The 24,129-nt window shown below is 35.2% G+C and overlaps 1 protein-coding gene across 7 annotated transcripts in view; it reads right to left on the bottom strand.

Annotated features, from left to right (window-relative positions):
- PCDH9 (protocadherin 9) overlaps positions 1–24,129 on the bottom strand; it is a 929,699-nt gene that overhangs the window by 249,418 nt on the left and 656,152 nt on the right. The gene's annotated exons all lie outside the window — the stretch shown is intronic.

The following is a 24,129-nucleotide window of genomic DNA, read 5'->3' as shown; positions in this document are numbered from 1 at the left end:
TATGCCAAATTTTATATAGATTTCTCAGGTTATCTAAGCTTCCAGGTTTTATAATTAGAAGATAACAAGATGAACTAATGGAGTTTGTATTTACATTCTCTCTCAATATTTAGTCCATATTACCCTATGAGTGAATCTGGAATTGCTTTTTATGTAAAATCACTGTGATCTATGAGTTTACAATATTGCAAAGTGTGACATTTCATCTAGTCCACTGCTTAATTAGTGTGTTTTTCCATTAATGATTACACCTTGGTTAATATGTTGGCATGGCAGTATTTTCAGATAGCTTTTTGTTTGTTGGGAAGTTGGGGTTTAGGGGGGAAGGGGAAGGATTAGTACTTTGCATGAAATAACTTACTTTATAATGGTGAAATTGTCTTTTCTATTGTCTTGTGATTTTTTTTTAATGAAATTTAGCTTTTTGTGCAAGTAGTACTATTATACCCACCTTCAGCATCTTACATATACTGCATCACATTCTATACCCTCATTAATTCTTAATAAACTGTACACATACCACATTCCATATCCTCATTTAATTCTTAATAAACTATTCACTTATTAAAAAAAGAAAAGTTTTTTGGACTCAGTCCAGGGCCCTGCAGCTCAATTAAACCTCTTTTATTTAATTGACCTCTAAAGAGGTCAACAATACCTATAAAGTATCTATAAAGTACTTTACCTATAAAGATTGTTGTCTTGGTTACATGGTAGTAATCAAAAGAATTAAGGCTGGTCATGGTGCCTCATGCCTGTAATCCCAGCACTTTGGGAGGCTAATGCAGGAGGATTGCTTGAGTCTAGGAGTTCTAGCCAGCCTGGACAAAATGGCGAGACCTCATCTCGATTTAAAAACTAACAAAGAATTAATGGATGAGTCTGTAAGAAATATCACTTAGGACCCTTGACTAAAATAATATGATTTATTTCTTAAAATTCTTAAGTAGAAAAAAACTTATATCAACATTAATTAAAAAAAAGAAAATTTTATCTAAAAACTCACCTTCTATATTTAGCAAAACAGCAACCATAATTTTTAAAGAAAGAAAGTCTATAATTCAAAAACGTTTTTCCACTGAAGAGCACTGAAATAATACAGATAAATTTAATGCTTTAATTTAATTTATTGATATATAACATCTGTATTTTTATTTGCTTAATGTTGGTTGATTTGAGTTTTATAATAATTGTTAAATGACTTAAGCTTCAGGGACAAATTCCAGTAATAGAATACCACACAAAGTTCAAAAATTCTTATTATGAAGTAGAAACTAAAATCTACTTAGGATTTATCTCAAACGTTATAGTACAATAACATTAATATTTTATAAAAGTTCTCAGAAACAAATTAGATAGAGACTTCCAGTTTTTCCCTAACATCTCTTCCCACATTACCCCACAGAAATACATGTTATGGTTGATTATGTGGCCATCCTAATATATTTTTCAGCCTGCCTCGGGAGACTAAATGAATTGTAAATGCTTTTCATGGGATGTATTTGGCCTCTTCATCATTCTCTCCACCATCTTTCTGCCAGGTTGATGGAGTTAACCTCTTGAACCTTAAGTTAAAGGCAATGCATAGTGAAGCAAACAGTTAAAAGAAGCCTGTGTCCTTGATAGCACAGAGCCACATATCAGCCCTGAACTTTTACATGAGTGAAAAATAAACTTTTATCTTGTTTATGCCACATGCCATTCGGGTTTTCTGTCACTTGCATCTAAATCCCCTCTTACCTAATATGAATTTGTAGGAAGGAAGAGGGATGATGCTGACTAAATAGGCTGGCATTTTTATCAACCAACAGTCATTCTTTACCTTTTAAGTGATTCACAAACACACTAGAGAGACACTGTAAACTGAATGTTTATGACATTACAAATGATACTCTAGACTAATATCCCTGATTTCTCTGCTACAACTTGTTTGATTAGCCCCTTGACATTACTCTCAATTGAGGAAAAGCAAAAGTAATTCATGACATTTTTAGAAATGTGGCTAATCTACTTTCACAAGCTTTCCAGCTGGGAATTTTGAGTTCAGGGTGAATATAGTTAATTTTTTTTTAATTTCTCATTTTCTAAGGGCATCAGAGCTTTTCTACTAACAAATGCTTTATTTTTTGTTGTTGTTCTTGTTGGCTAAGAGTGTCTTTACTTTGACGTGATGTGTAACCTCCCTAAAACGACCTTGGAACTCAGGTCCCCAAGGACCATATCCAATTTAAGCTCTCTCTGCCAAAGGGAAGCTAGATTGTTATTTTTTATAGGGACAGACTTGAAGCACAATGCATTTCACTGTGGAATAGATACAGAATATGATTCATAGCACTGCTTGCCAGGTGAGGAAAGGGCACCTGCAATCATATGTCCTTCTGCTGTCCCTCAGCTTTTTCTCCTGTTAAAAAGAATCGCAAACGAGGTAACAACATAAGGAAAAACTGAGAATGAGGTGACAGGAAATGAAAGAGTTCTAGAACCATGTCAAATTTAAGTCACGCTCATTGTGACAGCTAATCAATTTGTAAATTCTACATATACTCTACATCTAATTGATAGTGTAAATATAAACATTGATGTATCAATGACATAGAAGAAGTTCTTTGGTAGATTTCAAGTCTGAAGCAGAAACAAACTTTGGTTAATTTAAAGTTCGAGGCTATGGTCAACTATCAGTGTACATTTGTAAATTATATTTTTTTCATTTCCTGCATTACAAACCATGTAGAATAATTTTCTACCTCAAAATAAATAAAAGTATATATAATGTAGGACAGCAATTTCAGTAATCAAATAACCTATATTTGCTTATTCAGTTTTTTGAATAAAGAAATAAATGTATTTCATATGAAGATTTTATCCTAAATAAGAGAAGTATGTGATTTTTGTAACATTTATTGTTAAATATTAAAAGCAAAATGAACATATTTATGAACAGGCTGAACACAAAAATATTAATGTTTCTTATCTTATAGTTGTCAGCCTCCCATTAAATTCTCTGTTCAATCCACCAAAGATGACATGACTGATGCCTTGTTTGGTCCTACCAACTTTCTACCTCAATCTGTTTCGAGGGACATGTTCACCCTGATCTCTATTCTTACACAGTCTATGGCAGAACAGTGAGACAATATTATCCATGTCACTTCCAAACATGTAATCTTGATTGAAATTTACTAATATTTATTTCTGAATTCTAAATTATTCCCCTATCTCAACCTATACTGCTTTGGTGTTTAGTTCAGTGAAGAATTTCATAGTCAGCGATCCTTTGGGCTTTTTTTCTGGGGTTTCCTAGGCACAATATATGCATGTCTGGATGTTTACCTCATACCTCCATTTTATATTGTCTGAGACTCTCAGTACTGATATGCCTAACAGGAGATCAAAATTTGTTTGATGTGATTCCCTCTCAGGTTATGTGAAAATAACTGCTGAACTAATCACTCAATCCAGTGACAAAGACTGATGCCTGTCTCAATTCTTTGTGTTGTTGAGGTAGTCAGTCTTGCCTTCAGTTCAGTTTCATAAACTTATACTGATAACCTGCCACATGCCAGGCACTGGATACACTGAAAGTAATAAGATAATGATGAAATCCTTTGGGGAAGATCACACATATAATAATCAACATAATGTGTTTGACAATGACAAGGATTGGGCTGGAGATTTAATATTTTGTAGTAGTGAAAAGAAGAAAGATGGGGAATGTATTAGTTCACTCTCATGTTGCTAATAAAGACATACCTAAGACTGGGTAATTTATACGGGAAAGAGGTTTAATTGATTCACAGTTCAGCATGGCTGGGGAGGCCTCAGGAAACTTACGATCACGGCAGAAGGGGAAGCAAACACATCCTTCTTCATATGGAGGCAGGACAGAGAGGTGACAAGCCAAATGGGGGAAAATCCCTGATAAAACCATCAGATCTCATGAAAACTCACTATCACAAGAACAGCATGAAGATAACCACTCACGTGATTCCATTACCACTCTCACCTGGTCCCTCCTACAACACGTGCTGATTATGGGAACTACAATTCAAGATGAGATTTGGTTGGGGACACATGCAAACCATATCAGGGAACTATACTGGTCAAAAGAACATCAAATTCCAAAACAAAAAATCACTAACTATTTGGATGAAGGCTGAAAAGAAACCAATATGACAGCAAGTCTTCCTTACGTATTCTTGTATCTCCAAAACCTAGTTTATAGCCTAGAGAATAGTCAAAATTTACTAAGTACTCGTGGAATGGATTATTCACTGCCTGAATTAATGAATATTCTTAGAATATATTAAACTGTTGAATAAGTTAAACAGATTATGTAAAATTCTTACTGATACAGATCTGTGACTTACATATATGCCATATGCAGTAAATTGTAATATGTAGAGTTGTTTTGCAAAGTGGCTTTATTAACTACTTTGATCAGGGCGCTAGTGCCTAAAAAGAGAGTGAATACTCCATTAGAAATTGAAGAGTTGGATATGATTTGTGTTGAATGATATTCACAGGAAATAAGCCTGGCTCTCAATAGAAATGTGATTTGAGTGAATGCCAGGGAGTACACAATTTTGTGTTAAATCATTTGAAAATTTACAGTAATCTCCAGAGGTATTTCTTACCAATGTTAAGTACTTCTTGTATAAAATACATGCACAAACACGTGTGCACAAAATGTGGCCATTTTATTTTTTCTGCAATGTGCCAGTGTCCCCACTTTTACACATTTGGGAACCATTTCTATTTCCCACTTTAATAATATAATTCCAGGAGAACTATTTAATCTTAGTTTAATAAAGTAACATTATATACAAAATGTAATAATTGATAGGTGTCATATTATTTCATTCCGTTTACACAGTGTTCATTTTTTTGGAGTTTTCTAAGCATTCTTCTTTTTAAATGCTGAAATAATCTTTAGTTCTAAACCGTTCTTTATATCAAACTTCCTGAAATGCATAAGTGATGTCAATGGGACATTTCAAACAAAGAAATGGTTAGTCCACAACAGACTGAGGAGAACACAATATTGTTTATAACACTCTCATCTGTGTTTTAGGACCTTAATAACCATTCTAGAGAAGCTGAGCCAATTGCTAATCAATAGTAATTATTTTTCTAACCACCTAAAAGAAATCCTTTAACCCCTGAAAGTAAGTTTGTTAAAAAGCCACACACTTATTTTCTAGTCATTAAATATACAGCCATTACTTGAGTTTTAATATTTATAGTGTATATTCTTTTGTAATTTTAAAGTAGGACCATTTTCAGCAATCAAAGGTAAAATTAAATCTTTTCCCAAAAGGCCATTTTAAAAATAATAAGTTTTTGAATGATTAAGGCTATTACATTTTTCTAATCTGCTTCAACGTTTTGTTGAATAAGGGCATACTGATGTTAAATAGTTAGCTAGATATATAAATATACCATGAAATACTTATTCTCAATTAAAGGAAATTAATAATTATATATAGATTATACTTTTAAAACCCCCCAAAACCAGAGCACAAGTGCTGTTGAACATTTTTGTTAGCATACAGATAAATCGCTTCTGCATAAGATTTTATTAAATGAGTGCAGTATGTCATTCTTAGCCAGTATCAGTAAGAATTTCTAGAGCTTCTAAAAGAAAGAGTTACTAAAGATTAAATTAAAATTTTGGAGAAGAAGTAAATAACATATTAGTAAACTCAAGGTGAATAAGAGTTTTTAAATTAAACGATGGCCTTAGAAAAAAATGAAGAACATAACATACAATATAAAGTAGTTTTTTGTGTCCATTTAAAAAATGCTTCTTGTGGCTTGGTGTGGTGGCTCACCCCTGTTATTCCTGGACTTTGGGAGCCTGCAGAGGGTGGATCGCCTGAGGTCAGGAGTTCGAGATCAGCCAGACCAACAAGGAGAAACACCATCTTTACTAAAAATACAAAATTAGCCAGGCATGGTGGTGCATCCCTGTAATCTCAGCTACTTGGTAGGCTAAGGCAGGAGAACCATTTGAACCCGAAAGGCAGAGGTTGTGATGAGTTGAGATCACATAATTGCACTCCAACTTGGGCAACAAGGGTGAAACTGTCTCAAAGAAACACACACACACACACACACACACACACACACACACACACACACACACAGTTTCTTGTATTTCAGTTCAATGCTAGGCCACAAAATTACCTCAGAGATAAAAGAGACATTTCACATAAACCAATAGTACTTTCTTTCAAGTGTTTTTTGTGGTTTTTCTAATAGATTCTAATATAATTAATTGAACTACTGAGTCATCTATGTTAGAAACCTAGATGGCAATTTTATAGGTCCTTGTTCCATTTATCATCCAAATAGGGGCTATATTCTGAAAAAAAAATTGGCAATATATATTTTTATTCTTTCTTACCAATGTTACTGGCCTACTTCAGATTCGGGTTATTTCTTTTAACCTTCTTCCCGAAAGTATTTGGAGTTTTATTTACATACTAAAATTCTCAATTTATTGTATTATTATAATCAACTTATATTCAAATCTGTCACTTAACATATCAATGTTCGCCATTAAAACTGGTAGATCACTTAGGGCAGGGCTCTTGACATTTTTGTTTTTTAGCCTCTATTATCTAAAACAATATATAAGCTGAATGAAATTACTTTTAGACTCTTATCTTCAACATCAGCTGCTATTACTAAGCTTTGAATGCAATGTAAAACCCACTTTAAATTTATTCACTGTGTTCTACAAAAGCAATTTAATTAACAATGGGTATGGTCCCCATATATACAATGAAATTTTTAAAAATTGTAGGTAATGGTGACTGCAGTCACTATTGAAGTTATGTATATACATATTTATTATATATATTACATATATATAAAATAAAGTTGCTGAAACGTATTTTTATGTCTACTGAAAGACACAGAATACAGTTCTGATAACTTTTCTAATTTTCTTTTGCTAATAATGTATATGTCCATTCTGTGTCAATTTTAATTTATTGATTATTCTCTTCATTATATACTGTATTTTTCTGCTTCGTCTGCCTGGTATTGAATGCCAGGCATTTGAATGTTATCTTTTCAGTAACACTGCATTTTTTAACTTCATATTTTTGATGACTATATTTGAGGATATATAAGCTAAATATATACATATATATGTATATATTAGCTTATATTTTAATTTTTTTTTGTTTTCCCAGAGCATAAGATATAGGTACTAAGAAAAATTGGCTACAATAAAATAAATAGTTTGCCATCCTCATGTAGCTGTTCCATTAGGAGCATATAGTCTTCTAGGTCATCTCAGCTGAAAAAAAGAGACAGGCTGGAGAATTGAAATTTTTATTAGCCTGAAAATGATATGTCATATTCCATTGCCCCAAACTGGTCAGATGACCCTGCCTAACTGAAAGGCTGTTGGAAAATATAGAAAAGCAAATGGGATATTTTTAGTAAGAATGATTTTATCTCAATGACCAATAGTTTGTACGTTATAAATGGTATTGTACTATGCTGACCATGTTGTTCTAGTACATTGTTTCTGTGATGTTGCCTGAACCGCATAATTTAATCATAAAAAAATTTAAAGCAAGAATCAGAATAAAATTCCAAAGTATTATTATTATTTACTTAAAACTATATTGTGGCAAATAGACTGTAGCTGTTTGGTAGAAAGAACAAACAATTCTACAATGCCTCTTTGAGACAAGAGTACATTATTTCATAACAAAAAGGGCAACAAGGAGGTAGATAGAACAAAACCTAAGAATATACGTATGTTACAGGTACAACTAGATTGGCAGCTATGTTTTGTTATTTAGAATCAATACTTAAAGCTTTTCCTTCTTCACAAAGATAAAGGAATTATCAGAGCTAATGGTTGATGTGAGAGCTAAGCACTGTTTTAACAGATTACAGGTCGATTTTAATTTTGCTTTACAAATTACAAAAGAGCTCATCAATAAGATTATGAAGGAGAGACACCCAAATACTGCTGAGGAAGTAGTCCACCCTTTCAAGTTCAAATGGATGCATATAAGGGGAAATAATTCTGCCAGCAGACATGGAAAATGAACGTAAGTTTTGTTTGTGCATAAACCATTCAAATACTTACTGACATCACTACATTGAAACAGCAGATAGATTTGATGAGAAATTTAGACAAATTTTCTGGATTAATCCAAATAGAGAACTTTGTGAATTTTTAAAAATATGCATAAGTAAAAGAACAATATGTTCACTGAGACTTTTAAAATATAAATAGTAAGTGTAGTCTATTTTACAAATTTATATTTTGGAATTATTTTTTATTTAGGGTATTTCTTTCACAGATAATTAGAAAACTTCAGAGAAACATATGCTTTTCATCTGCTCATAAATATAGAAATCATCATGTACATAATTACACAGTGATTTATATTGCTTTCCCTTCACAGTAACAGAAACCAGCATTGCCCTCTACACTGGTCGTAATATAACTTTCCTATAAATGTAGCAAGCATTTTTAAAAGTAAAGGGAAAACTCAAAGGAAGATAAACTATTACACTATGTTTATAAGTATATAAAGTTCTGTTAAACTTAAGGATACAACCAATATCTGAAGGAGAAGATGTGCTAATGAAAGAACGATTTCTGACAAATATAAAGGTAGATGAAGAGAGCTTATCTAGACTGGGATAAAATTGTATGCAAAGGTTAACATCAGAAATATAATATCATTAGGGATAAAGAGAAGTAGGCTGGGAACAGTGACTCATGCCTGTAATCCCAACACTTTGGGAGGCCAAGACTGGAGGATTGCTTCAGGCCAGGAATTTCGAGACCAGTGTGGACAACATGAGGAGTTCCCAATCTCTACAAAAATACTTAAAAAATTACCAGACAAGGGTGCATGCTTGTAGTTCCAGCTAATCAGGAGCCTGAGGCAAAAGGATTGCTTGTTCCCAGGAGTTTGAGACTGCAGTGAGCTGATTGTGCCATGGCACTCCAGCCTGAACAACAGAGCTGGACCCTGTCTCTAAAACAAACAAACAAACAAACAAAAAAGCCAGCTATGCCACTCTTTCTTTCACTTTCATTACTAAATTGCAATTATTAGTACCTTGAGAGAAAATTCATTTAAAAAGACTGTTTTCAGAAATCATTTTACCTACTATTAAACATATACATGCTTTTTTTTTTTTTTTTTTTTAAAGCCTTTTATGACATGAAAACATTAGCATAGTCATAAAAGAAGTCAAGGGCTCTGTCCTGAGCTGTCTTGTAAGGAGGTGGAGGGAGGGAATACTGCAGTTGTCTCCTGTCTATGCTTTTGTCAAGTCATTTTGCTGGGCTTCTGGTGAGATCCCATCCTCTGTAGAGTACACAGAAATATATTTCACAAGGGGAGAGTTACAGAGTTGCTGAGGAAGAAAATACCTCCAAAACCCTCTTTGGCACAGACAGAATTCTTTTTTAAAAAAACCTTGCTTTCCTCCCTGAAGTTTTCAGAAAGCACCACAGTACTCAGTCAGTTTTTCTGGAGCAACTGCCAAAGCCAGCACCTCAAGCAGAGAGGGCAGGCGCTAGCAGTGAAAGAGCTCAGTGATGCAAAGGATAGGCTTAGTCTGGAAAACGCTTCATTCCCTTCAGACCACTCTGGATGCAATCAGCCAGACGCTAAAATTTGGTTCTCAAGACTCCTTAGGGCGAAGGTTCAAATGGCTTATTCCTTAAGTCGTTCCTAGGATTGTTTGTAGCTGTTATAATTAAGGGAACTAAAATTCTGTAAACCAAATGGAAAAATCTTCAGTGAAGTGAGACATAATTACCTGGTGAGTTCTTAATTTGGGCTTCAATGACAGAGCTGACATGCACAGAGTTTTGAAGTCTTGATAAGTGGGGTCAGTAGGAATCAATAAAAGGCTAGGACAGGTAACTTGCCACTTATTTTCTCTCATGCAGTGATTTACAAACTAGTTACTTCTCTTAGCAAGGTTTACCTTCAATAGAAACTAGAAGAGAATTGTCAGGCGTGAAGCATAAAACATCTAATCCTTCTAGTGACTAACTTATATCCCACCAAAACAATTCATATGCTCACTATACTGGTACCTAGTAACTTTGTGATCTGGTATTGTGCAAAAAAATCAACTATGAGCTCCTATTTCCTGAACTCCTTCCCTCCTATGCTTACAAAAAGGAAAATTTGCTTTGATGTTGTATTGGAGGCCACTGTGTGGTGGCTTTATAGCCAGAATTCTACTATATGCTGTCTTATATAAACCTACAAATCTCTTCAGGAAGACATTATTCCTGCTTTAAATATTATGAAACTGGACTTCACAGAGGTTAACTATCTGTATAACTATCAGAAGTAATTATCTGGTAACAAGTAACTTAAAAATATGGATCAGAATTCAAATATATTAACATAATACACGGCCTATCTCTTTTTCACTTCACCATACTGCATTTTCAGTTGCTTTAACATACACAGCTATGGACTATCATGTTTGCACACTTAGGAGAGTAACAGAAATTGAAAATTGAAACTATCAAGTTTGTTTAGTCTGAAAAATCATCGTTGTTTCTTAGTGTTGGGAAAGGCTGTCTCTTGCATGCAGTCCTGTGTGCAGACTCCATTGGACCACAGAGTAATGAGCCTTCAACCTGGAACACTTTCTTACCAACAGATAAAGAGACTTCACAGCACCGGTTGAGTTTATCGCCTGGTATGGGAATATATTTTTCTGTTTCAGACTCTGTGTACTCCTTTATTCTGCTTAAGCTCATCTGTCAATGGCCTCAGACACACCTCCAGCTTTCTGTATTTCAAAGTGCATGGGAAGGAGGAGGGGTTTCTCTATTGCAGCACAAAGTGGGGTGTGTGCAGCTAACTCCCCACATAGCATAGCTGTGGAGTGGATCCAGTGGCCCTGGGGACCAACACAATGCAAGGAGCTGGACCTTGTGCACTCTCGCTCCTCCCTTGCTGTGAGTAAACACTGTATGGCTTGAGTCCAGTGTGTGTGTTTTCTGTATCACAACCTCAGGTCATGCATTGGTCTCTTCCCTGAAAGGCACTTATCTGTCTCCTAGCCTTGGGAGCACAGCCCGGCCATCCAGTGAATGATGAAACACTTAGCTTTTGTTGTCATAGTAGGTAATTATGTGAATTCAAATAAATAATCAACTAATAAAATTGGCTGCAAAATACTCTTGGATTGGAGAATTGAAAAGGCACATTGTACTCAAGGCATCTTTGCCCTGGGCTGTAACTTAAAATACCTCTTCATTTTAAGATCACCTTATCTAATGTCTGCTCATTCACCTCCACATTGTAGCTGCAGAAAAGTGATTCAACATCAGTCCCGAAGATATAAATTGGAAAAGAATCATGTAAGTCATGTCAAGTACTAGTTAAGCATAAAATATATTTAAAAGGAAAAGGAAAATTCAAACTCATGATAAAATGTAAATCAATTGCCACTGATGACATCATCTTCCCTGATATAAACGTTTTCAAGCCCAGCATGTAGGCTGATGTATTTTATACATCATTAACCTTTTAGAGCTCCTAGTTTTAGACAAATAGATCTCAGTATAGCAGATGTACTAAATGCCTATATTAGTCTATCCTCTAGCTGCTAATAAAGACACACCCAACACTGGGTAATTTATAAAGAAAGAGGTTTAGTGGACTCACAGTTCCACAAGGCTGGGAAGCCTCACAGTCATGGTGGAAGGCAAAGGAGGAGCAAAGGCATGTCCTACATGGCAGCAAGCAAGAGAGCATGCATAGGGGAACTACTCTTTGCAGAACCATCAGATCTTGTAGGATTTATTCATTAACCCAAGAACAGTGTGGGAAAAACCCATTCCCCTGATTTAATTACCCCCCACTAGGTCCCTCCCATGATGTGTGGGGATTATGGGAGCTAAAATTCAAGATGAGATTTGGGTGGGGACAGCCCAACCATATTAATGCCTGAGTAAATTTGTTTCCCTTTAGAAAGTGGATGGAGAGTTTTGAAACTGAATCACAGGACTCATAGAGCCATCTCATTTGAGAAATGATTAAAAAAAAAAAAAACTACAGTCTATTCTTACACTCCTCATTCATATTAAAACTGGCATGTAGGTGTGTGTATATTTGTGATTTTGAAGTTAATATGCTATACATACATAAACATATATATCTAATATATAGTAATACCCCAAAGAAAATTCAGTTTTACATTTCCCTTTAAAGCTTTCTTTCCTTATCAAATTCACTGACTTCTGTGAAATTTATTTAACATTCCTGGATTTTACTGGACACCACTCTGCCTGAGGCATCAGAGATTGCCAGATTGTCTTGACTTCGTTGTGTTATATGCTCTACCTTTTCTTATCCAAAATATAACTTTTGTTGATTCTTCTAACTACTCCCTCTGTAAACCTGTCCCTGCCCTGTTTCCATTTCCCAGTTCTCTAAATAGCATCATAGTCTATCAAGTTGTGAAGCCAAAAACCTGAGTCATCCTTGATTCCTCTTCCTTTTGCTACCAAAGGATAAATTGAGTCTATCAGCAAGTCCTGTTGGTTTTGCCTCCAAAATAGATCCTGCAAATCCACTTTGGCTCTTACCACTTGATTGCTACTACTTTAGTCAAAACCACCTTCTACTGCTTGGATGCCTGCTGCATATTCTAAACTGCTCTCCCTGCTTCTACTCTGGCTACATAAAATTCCACTCTCTACACTCTAGCCACAGCGATCTATCACAATTACAAATGAGAGTATGCCTTTTAAACTTCACAATGACTTCTCCTTATGCTTAAAATAAAACTTGATCTCCTTATTTCCAGAACAAAGCGCTGCATGATCTACCCATAGTCCCTTGATCTCACACTTAGCATGCTAGGGCTCACATAGTCTGCCCCACTCTCAGTAGTCTTCCTTATTTTCTTCATACCTGAAGCCCATTGAGTTTTCAAGATTTTCACATGATGCTATTTGGGAATTCTCTTTGCCAAAACAGTTCTCTCCCTTCTGACTTTTTTATGTTTTTGGTTTTTGGCTTACCTGTTATCTCTTAGAGAATGATTCCTCCTCTAGCCATTCTAAATTGGCAGCCTAATGCCCACCCCCTCTCTTTTGAATCATATTATCCCATTTTATTGTGGAAATACTGTTATTATTAATGTAGGTTTGGTTTTTTTTTTTTTTTCCGTTGTTAATTCTACTCTCTCTTACCAAAGCCCCTTGGACAAAACATTGTCTATAATTACCACTTTATCCCCAGGGGCTAAAATATGTTTGGTACATTGTCCAAGCTTAAGGCACAATTGTGGGAGAAAAGAAAGGGCTTTGTTATTGACAATAAACCAGAGGAATTCAATCATAAAAGCTGACAATCTAAAAGCAACAACGACATTGACCACTTGTATCAATATTGTATGGGAAATTTTGATTTTTTTTATGACAGTGTCTTGTTTCATCACCCATGCTAGAGTATAGTGGCATGATCACAGGTCACTGCAACCTGAATTTCCTGGGCTCAAGGGATCCTCCCACCTTAGCATGTCAAATAGCTGGGACTACAGGTGCATACCACAAGGCACAGTTAACTTTTAGATTTTTTTATAGAGATGGGTCTTACTTTGTTGCCCAGGCTGGTCTTGAACTCCTGGCCTCAAATGATCCTCTCACCTTGGCCTCTCAAAGTGCTAGGGTTACAGGTATGAGCCATCACACTAGTCATTGATTTGCTCTTAGTAATGGCTTGGTAAAAAACTTAATGGTGTTTTTAAAATATAGCAGAGCAACTGATAATGGAGAAATGGGAGTGTTAACATATATGATTTCACTGACTAAGACTGAAATCAACAGCGTTCCAAAAATACAAGACAATTTTAAAACAGGGAGTACCAGGATTTTCCCACCTTTTTCTAGTTATTTGAATTCTTTTCTCTAAAATGAGTATATTAGTTATAAAATATTCCATCTTATTGCTGAAGTTCTAACACATTTTACTTTTTTCCTAATGCAGAGTCAATAGGGAGTTATCTCCCAAAAGTGATTTTTCTACAGCTTTTATCTATCTCACAAATGCAAATACAAAATTAAACTCACTCAGAAACATCATGCACAGAATGTAGGGTTGTTGTTTTTTTAATTTTTGATACCCTGAGGATTTTTTTTGTCCATAAATCAATGGAAGGGTTATACTCATGCACATGGATGGTTAACCTCTTTTCTCTCTGATCGACATCATGAAGAGAATATTCTTCCCTTAGGAAGCTATAAAAATATAATGCAATATCATAAAATGTGTACATAATCTTTTAACTGTTTCAGAACAATAATCATACTTTCTGAATACCATCTATTCACTCATGTTTGATTGGTGCTAAATTACTAGATCATTTTGTGTCTTAAATTTCTGTCTTGAAATTGTAACCTATTGTTCATGCTTATGTACATTGTTTTCACCCTTCTGCGGAGAACATAACAATATGCAAATAAATAAATGGTGATAGCAACTTAAGGGCAGAAGAATAATTATCTAGTTTTGTAATAAACATTGTTCTTCCATTTTCACGAGCAATGTGCCCTCAAAATTCACAGGGTACAATAAAAGAAAAGCTGTATGAGAAACCTAGAAAGTGCAGTGAAACAAATTCCTGGAATGAACTTTCTCAGTAGTGGGTTCTCAGTAACCAGGGAGAGCGGCAGATTTTGACAGGGCAGCTGTTAATGCTAGTACAGAGAAAGCTTGAAATTTATCTCAATCTTAGATTTCACACTCTGCTGTATAGCTCTCATGTAGTTAGTGATCTCATATTCAGGCAATTCCATCATTCAACATTTTCATACTCAATCATAAGATTTTGTGTGTGTGTGCTAAAAATGTCATTTTTTGAAAGAACACACATGTCCGGATAAAACCTTGTGGCCAGACTCAGGTTCCTTAAGGAAATATACAGATGTACAGACATATTCCTCTATATTTATATACTTTCCTTCAGTAAGAGTGGTCTATTAAAATATAAATATAAAGAAATTTTATTCATTGTTTTAACATCTGTTCTTCTATTTCCTCCTCTGGAAAAAACAAAGCTTTTTGGGAGAGGTTATTTTAGAACATGATGGAAAAAACCTAAGTAAGACTAGAGAACCCCTACCCTACTCTGTCGGAGACAACAAATTCTTAGTTTATGTGTTTGTTGTTTTTCTCCAGCAAGGAGGAGGGAGTGAGGATAGCAGAGAAGGAAAAGATTTGGGGAAGAGAAGAGAGTCCGAGGATCATGCCACAGGGTGAAGCAAGGTCTGAGAGAAGTTCAAGGTGGCAGAATCTCTGGAAGAACTTTTAAAACAATGAAAGTTTAATGCTCACTTGGAAGCTATTTGATTTTTTTATGTACTTTTCAGATTTTTCCATCACCCTAGAATATTGAAAAATACTTTGTAGGAATGTGTTTGTTTTTATAGAACAAAGAACTAATAGTGTTTCACTTTGGATCAGTAGACTTTGAGATAAAGATTCAGACTCCTAGAAGCAAACCAGCCATAAGAATGCAAGCCCACTGTAAATATCTATAAAATATAAGGCGAGCTTTCGATTTCCACAGGAGAGTCAAGGATGTTAATCCAATTCTCCCTCCATAGAAGAAGAAAGTCAACCTTAGATATTTTTGTTTTCTATATATACGTACCTTGCCTCCTAAAGAAATAGCAATAAGGTCTGAATAGATGGCTTCTCTCTTTCTTCACACAAAAAAAGCTAGGCAGGGTAAAGGTAAGAGAGTTCATAACACAAAACTCAAATAAAGAAAGTAAAATGAGTATATTAAAACTACTATATATTTTACATGCATTTCTTTTACTAACAGTAACTTCGCCTGACAGGAACTTAACAGTTGATATGTCAAAATGATTTGGCCTGTTTTTACTTGTTGAAAAGTGAAATTGTCTTTTACATCTTAGAAACCAAGGGCCAGTCTTGATGGTCAGTTAGCTCAGAATTTTAACATCGAGTTATAATTTTGTTAGACAGCATCTTGTAAAAGAAATCATGCTTAAGTTTTTGATGCATTCATTTAATTACATACAGAGAGTAAAAGATAACATTTTAAATGTTAATGGAGACTATTTTGACGTTGCACAGTCATATAAGCATACTGCAATCAGTAAGCTACGGAGGGAGATGGTAACATCACAGCAAATATACTAGGATTATGTAGAAAATAGGCAAAATAAAAATGATTATATGAATAAAAGAATATAGTGAGGGGAAAGTTCTCCTTTCTTATGTTTAAAAAGAATCCTTAAAATCAAATTGCTTATTAGAACTTTAGCCAGTCCTAGAGGAAAAGTCTTATTGAATACAGTGCCATTCAGTTAAAGTCAATATCATTCAAGGTGCATTAAGTATTTTTCTGTGAAGAGCTTCATGCTGGGTGCTGCATGGGTTATAATGGAGTCTACCTACCTGCTTTTTTCTTGAGGAGTTCACTTTCTAGTTAGGGAGGAAAAGTTTGCATATGTGGCCGTACCCAAATAGATTTGAATAAAAAATGCATGGTATGGGGATGGTGATTTTAAAGTGTTACTGTACTTTTTTTTTTTTTTTTTTTATAAATTAGCTCCTTTTTCCTCTGACACTTGTCTTCTTTCTCCCTTTCCCATTCATTACACCAGAGTGTCAATCTTTAACATTCAATTATTACTTCAATGTGTCCCATTTTTACAACACTGAATAAATCCATCTGTCTGCTAATAATAGTTTTGACCTCAACAAATGATATCACAATGCAAATGTATGATTGTAATGAATAAATGCAAAGACTTTGTAAACATTTGTACTTTTTATTTTGCATAATGGACCCAAAGGACATGTTTAGAGCAATTTTAGTGAAACAAAGCTTATTACCAGTATCAACAACTCAACAGAAAGTTTTCTTTCAAGTTGTCAGAAGTACCATTTTAAAGTACAAACCAAATTTAATTGACATTATAATCTGTGACTTTACCTTTTGCTATAAAATTAGGCAAGAAATAAATAAATTTCCTCAGGAACACAGAAAAATTGTGGTGCTTAAAAGGTTTCTGATGTACAATTTACTTCTTATATAAACCACAGTCACCTAATTTAGAACTACATGTTAGTTATGACATATGGTTTTCTCATTTATATTCCACTAGTGCTGGTTTACATCCTAAACCTAAATAATTGCTTAATAAACACACCTACTGTGTGTTTATCATTAACTGTATGTGTGTATCCCCACTGCCAAATTCATATTTTGAAGGCCTAACTCCCACTATGACTGTTTTTGGAGATAGGACCTCTAAGGAGGTGATAAAAGTAAAATGAGATCATGAAGGTGGGACCCTAATCTGACAGGGTTTGTTGTTCTAATGATAATAAAAAGAAACAGCTGAGCTCTTTTTAATCTACTATGTGAGGATATAGCAAGAACACAACCATGTGCAAATCAGAAAGAGGGCCCTTGCTGAGAACTTAATTGGTTGGCACCTTGATCATTCCCACACTTTGAAAGTGTGAGAAAACAAATTTATGTCATTTAAGTCATCCAGTAGTCATGTGGAAGTTTTTTTATAGCAGCCCTAGCAGACTAAGATAATGCACAGTTAAGACATGGAAATATTTACTCACACATGCACACACACACACACACACACAGTGACATACTCACACATACACACACACATAGTGATTTGCACCAGCCTAGTCAGCATAGTGAGACCTTATCTCTACCAAAAAAAAAAAAAAAGGAATAAAATTAGCCAGATGTAGTCCCAGCTACTCAGGAATTTGAGGTGGAAGTATAGCTTGAACCCAGAAAGTTGAAGCTGCAGGGAGTTATGATCATGCCACTACAATCCAGACTGGATGACGGCAAAACGCTGTCTCAAAAAAAAAAAAAAAAAAGATTTGGAGAGAAGTATGTTGGAGAGGAAATTTAGATGTCCCTTTAACATTCTTTGTCAGTCAAACAAGTCAAAAGCAAAATATATTCAAAAATATAGGTACATCTTGAGCAACATTCAAAGGAAAAAAAAAGGAAAGAAAAAAGAGATACAGTTTGGGAATGAGAAAGTGAAAAGTAATGAAGTTATGGAGGGGAGGGTTTCTACACACTAGTTGAATGTAGGAGAAACAGGTACTGATACGCAAATACTAAGGAATATGTAACATGAAAGGTTGGTATATTTGAAGTTTCTATTAACCTGCTCTTCTTTCAAACTTTTTTTTTTTTTTTTTTTTTTTAGACAGAGTCTCACTCTGTCACCCAGGCTGGAGTGCAGTGGCATAATCTTGGCTAACTGCAACCTCCTCCTCTCGAGTTCAAGCAATTCTCCTGCCTCAACCTCCATAGTAGCTGGGAGTACAAGCATGTGCTACCATGCCCAGCTAATTTTTGTATATATTTATATCTATATATTTTTTTAATAGAAATAAGGTTTCACCATGCTGTCCATGTTTGTTTTGAACTCCTGAGCTGAAGTGATCCACCTGCCTTGGCCTCCAAAACTTCTGGGATTACAAGCGTGAGCCACCACACTAGGCTAAAAATGTAATTTTAAAACAATTGGAAAGGGTAGACAAATAAAATAAATTATAAACTCATCTAAAATGCCACTACTCAAAATTAACCATAATGAAATTTCCATTGTTTCTTTGTATATATTATTTACAATACATACAATCATATAAGTGTGTTCCACTTAAGAATACATTATGAATGTTTTTCAGTGTCATGATATGGCATTATATTGTAATGTCACTGCAAATGGTATCATATGCCATTTTTCCTCAATATAATTTTTAGGATAACATACAGGCCAGTCTATAGATAATTAAAATATTGTATAGTCAAATTTCCATTCATAAATATTTTGGTTGTTTATTGGATGAAGGTGTTTCTATTTATGAAGAATATTTCTTTTCTTATTGCATTTTAGGTTTTGGGGTACATGTGCAGAACATGCAAGATAGTTGCATAGGTACACACGTGGCAGTGTGATTTGCTGCCTTCCTCCCCTTAACCCACATGTGGCATTTCTCCCCATGCTATCCCTCCCCAGCTCCCCCCCGTCCCTCCCCATTCCCCCCAATAGACCCCAGTGTGTAGTGCTCCCCTCCCTGTGTCCATGTATTCTCATTGTTCATCACCCGCCTATGAGTGAGAATATGAGGTATTTCATTTTCTGTTCTTGTGTCAGTTTGCTGAGAATGATGTTCTCCAGATTCATCCATGTCCCTACAAAGGACACAAATTCATCATTTTTGATTGCTGCATAATATTCCATGGTGTATATGTGCCACATTTTCCCAGTTCAGTCTATCATCAATGGGCATTTGGGTTGGTTCCAGGTCTTTGCTATTGTAAACAGTGCTGCAATGAACATTCGTGTGCATGTGTCCTTATAGTAGAACAATTTATAGTCCTTTGGATATATACCCAGTAATGGGATGGCTGGGTCAAATGGAATTTCTATATCTACGTCCTTGAGGAATCGCCACACTGTCTTCCACAATGGTTGAACTAATTTACATTCCCACCAGCAGTGTAAAACTGTTCCTATTTCTCCACATCCTCTCCATCATCTGCTGTCTCCAGATTTTTTAATGATCGCCATTCTAACTGGCGTGAGATGGTATCTCAATGTAGTTTTGATTTGCATTTCTCTAATGACCAGTGATGATGAGCATCTTTTCATATGTTTGTTGGCCTCATGTATGTTTTCTTTTGTAAAGTGCCCATTATATCCTTTGCCCATTTTTGAATGGGCTTGTTTGTTTTTTGCTTGTACATCTGTTTTAGTTCTTTGTGAATTCTGGATATCTGCCCTTTGTCGATGGGTAAACTGCAAAAATTTTTTCCCATTCTGTTGGTTGCCGATTCACTCTAATGACTGTTTCTTTTGGCATGCAGAAGCTGTGGAATTTGATTAGGCCCCATTTGTCTATTTTGGTTTTTGTTGCCAATGCTTTTGGTGTTTTGGTCATGAAGTCCTTGCCTACTCCTATGTCCTGAATGATTTTGCCTAGATTTTCTTCAAGGGTTTTCATGGTGCCAGGTCTTATGTTTAAGTCTTTAATCGATGTGGAGTTAATTTTAGTGTAAGGTGTCAGGAAGGGGTCCAGTTTCTGCTTTCTGCACATGGCTAGCCAGTTTTCCCAAAACCATTTATTAAACAGAGAATCCTTTCCCCATTGCTTGTTTTTGTCAGGTTTATCAAAGATTGTATGGTAGTAGATATGTTGTGTTTACTCTGATGCATCTGTTCTGTTCCATTGGTCGATATCTCTGTTTTGGTACCAGTACCATGCTGTTTTGATTACTGTAGCCTTGTAGTATAGTTTGAAATCCGATAGCGTGATGCCCCCCGCTGTGTTCTTTTTGCTTAAAATTGACTTGGCTATTCAGGCTCTCTTTTGGTTCCATATGAAGTTTAAAGTAGTTTTTTCCAGTTCTGTGAAGAAGGTCATGTGCAGCTTTATGGGGATAGTGTTGAATCTGTAAATTACTTTGGGCAGTATAGCCATTTTCACGATATTGATTCTTCCTAACCATGAACATAGAATGTTTCTCCATCTAGTTTGTGTCCTCTCTTATTTCATTGAGCAGTGGTTTGTAGTTTTCCTTGAAGAGGTCCTTTATGTTCCTTGTGAGTTGTATTCCTAGGTATTTTATTCTCTTTGTAGCAATTGTGAATGACAGTTAATTGTTGATTTGGCTCTCTTTAAGTCTGTTATTGGTGTATAGGAATGCTTGTGATTTTTGCACATTGATTTTTTTATCCTGAGACTTTGCTAAGTTGCTTATCAGTTTCAGGAGTTTTTGGGCTGAGGTGATGGGGTCTTCTAGATATACTATCATGTCATCTGCAAATAGAGACAATTTGGCTTCCTCCTTTCCTATTTGAATACCCTTTATTTCTTTTTCTTGCCTGATTGCTCTGGCTAGAACTTCCAGTACCATATTCAATAGGAGTGGTGAGAGAGGGCATCTTTGCCTAGTGCCAGATTTCAAAGGGAATGCTTCCAGTTTTTGCACATTCAGTATGATATTTGCTGTTGGTTTGTTGTAAATAGCTTTTAATATTATGTGATACATTCCATCAATACCAAGTTTATTGAGGGTTTTTAGCATAAAGAACTGTTGAATTTTGTCAAAGGCCTTCTCTGCATCAATTGAGATAATCATGTGGTTTTTGTTTTTGGTTCTGTTTATGTGGTGAATTACATTTATAGACTTGCATATGTTGAACCAGCCTTGCATCCCTGGGATGAATCCTACTTGATCATGGTGGATAAGCTTTTTGGTGTGCTGTTGCAATCAGCTTGCCAGTATTTTATTGAAGATTTTTGCATCTATGTTCATCATGGATATTGGCCTGAAGTTTTCTTTTCTTGTTGAGTCTCCGCTGGGTTTTGGTATCAGGATGATGTTGGTCTCATAAAATGATTTGGGAAGTATTCCTTCTTTTTGCATTATTTGAAATAGTTTCAGAAGGAATGGTAACAGTTCCTCTTTGTGTGTCTGGTAGACTTCGGCTGTGAACCCATCTGAACCTGGGCTTTTTTTGTGTGGTAGGCTCTGAATTGCTGCCTCAACTTCAGACCTTGTTATTGGTCTATTCATAGTTTTGGCTTCCTCCTGGTTTAGGCTTGGGAGGACACAGGAGTCCAGGAATTTATCCATTTCTTCCAGGTTTACTAGTTTATGTTCATAGAGTTGTTTGTAATATTCTCTGATGATGGTTTGAATTTCTGTGGAATCTGTGATTTCCCCTTTATCGTTTTTTATTGCATCTATTTGGTTGTTCTCTATTTTCTTTTTTATCAGTCTGGCTAGTGGTCTGTCTATTTTGTTGATCTTTTCAAAAAACCAGCTCTTGAATTTATTGATTTTTTGAAGGGTTTTTCCTGTCTCTATCTCCTTCAGTTCTGCTTTGGTCTTAGTTATTTCTTGTCTTCTGCTAAGTTTTGAGTTTTATTTGATCTTGCTTCTCTAGCTCTTTCAATTTTGACGATAGGGTGTCAATTTTGGATCTCTCCACTCTTTTCATGTGGGCACTTATTGCTATATATTTTCCTCTAGAGACTGCTTTAAATGTGTCCCAGAGATTCTGGTATGTTATGTCTTCGTATGAAGAATATTTAGTGCATTTGTACGTCAATTAGATAAAAGATGGGATGATTAAGTATTAATTGAAGACAATACTAAATGCTGGTGAGAAAGTACAGAGGCAGGATCACTCATCTATTGCAGTAGGAATATAAAATGGCACAGCCTCTGGAAACTAGTTTCAGAGTCTTGCAAAATTAAACCTGCAATTGTGATATTAAACAATCACACCCTTGGTTATTTATCCAAGAAATAGAAATTTATTTGATTTACATAAAAACTTAAACACAAATATTCAATAGCAGCTTTATTCCTAATGGGAAAAAACTTGAAACAGTCCAAACCTCTTTCAACAAGTGAATGACTCAAAGAACTGATAGACCATGGAATACTATTCACCAATATAAAGTGTCAACTATTGATGCATTCAACCACTTGGACAAGTCTCCACGGAATGATACTGAATGAATAACACCATATAAAAGGTTAAATGCTATATGATTACATTTATATAACATTGAAATTACACAATTTAAAAAGTGGAGGACAGATTATGATTACCAAGGATTAAGAATGAGGAGGGTCATGAGGAGGACAGTGGGTAACAGGTGTGTATGTGTTTGTGAACAAACATGAGAGATTTCCATGTGGTTGAAACTGTTCAGTATTTTGACTACTGTGGTGAATACATGAACCTATACAGGAGATAAAATTGTGTAAAACTAAATAGAACACAGACACACACACAAATGAATACCAGTGCAACTAATCAAATCTGAATAAGACAGGGAGATTGTATCAATGTCCATATCCTGGCAGTGATATTATACTACCTTTTTGCAAAATGTTACCGTTGTGCAAAGTAGGCAAAGTGGACTAGGGACCTGTCTGCATTATTTCTTACAACCTATGACAATCTTCAATTATACCTATTAACATGTCAGTTAAAAATCACTTATAGAAAAAGATGTATAGTGAAGACAAACTAAGGAAAAAATAGGTTTTAGAAAGTAAAAGGGAATTGATTAATTTCACAAAGTGGTTAGATTTAGGCAATGGATTTTAAATAAAGGATCACAGAGGTTGAAGACAACAGAATCCAAATATGACAGTTACTTTGTTAAGACACATTTTTAAAAAGTATTTATTTCATTTATCATTAGAGGACACATGATGATAAATGGCTTTCAATACCTGAGAAAAATTAACATCTAGTATGTATTTTATAAATTTTAGTTCTTATAAAGTAGAATATTGCATATGCATAAAAGGGAGGAGGGAGATGAAATAGAGCAGAATGCATATATATCTGAATGAACAATTCACTAATGGAAATATATAAATTTTATGTTAGGATTAACTTTTGAAACATTTATCCTGCCATTCTAGGCATCATAGATATAAAATCTTATGACTGGTTAAAAGTAACAAGAATGTTTGCTTTGTCAAAATATATTAGATAAGGCCTTCATAAAAGGGAGGAGGGAGATGAAATAGAACAGAATGCATATATATCTGAATGAACAATTCACTAATGGAAATATATAAATTTTATGCTAAGATTAACCTTTGAAACATTTATCCTGCCATTCTAGGCATCATAGATATAAAATCTTATGACGGTTTAAAAGTAACAAGAATGTTTGCTCTGTCAAAATATATTAGATAAAGCCTAATAAAAGTTTAACTTTGTTTCCTATGAGAGAATATTTATTGTGGCTGGGTGCAGTGGTTCATGCCTGTAATCCCAGCACTTTGGGAGGCTGAGGCGGGTGGATCACAAGGTCAAAAGATCGAGACCATCCTGATCAACATGGTGAAACCCCGTCTCTACTAAAAATACAAAAAATTAGCTGGGCACGGTGGCATGTGCCTGTAATCCCAGCTACTCAGGAGGCTGAGGCAGGAGAATTGCCTGAACCCAGGAGGCGGAGGTTGCGGTGAGACAAGATCACGCCATTGCACTCCAGCTTGGGTAACAAGAGCAAAACTCCATCT

Source organism: Callithrix jacchus, chromosome 1 (genome assembly GCF_049354715.1).
Source record: "Callithrix jacchus isolate 240 chromosome 1, calJac240_pri, whole genome shotgun sequence".
NCBI lineage: Eukaryota > Metazoa > Chordata > Mammalia > Primates > Cebidae > Callithrix > Callithrix jacchus.
This window is presented reverse-complemented; position numbering and strand designations above follow the sequence as displayed.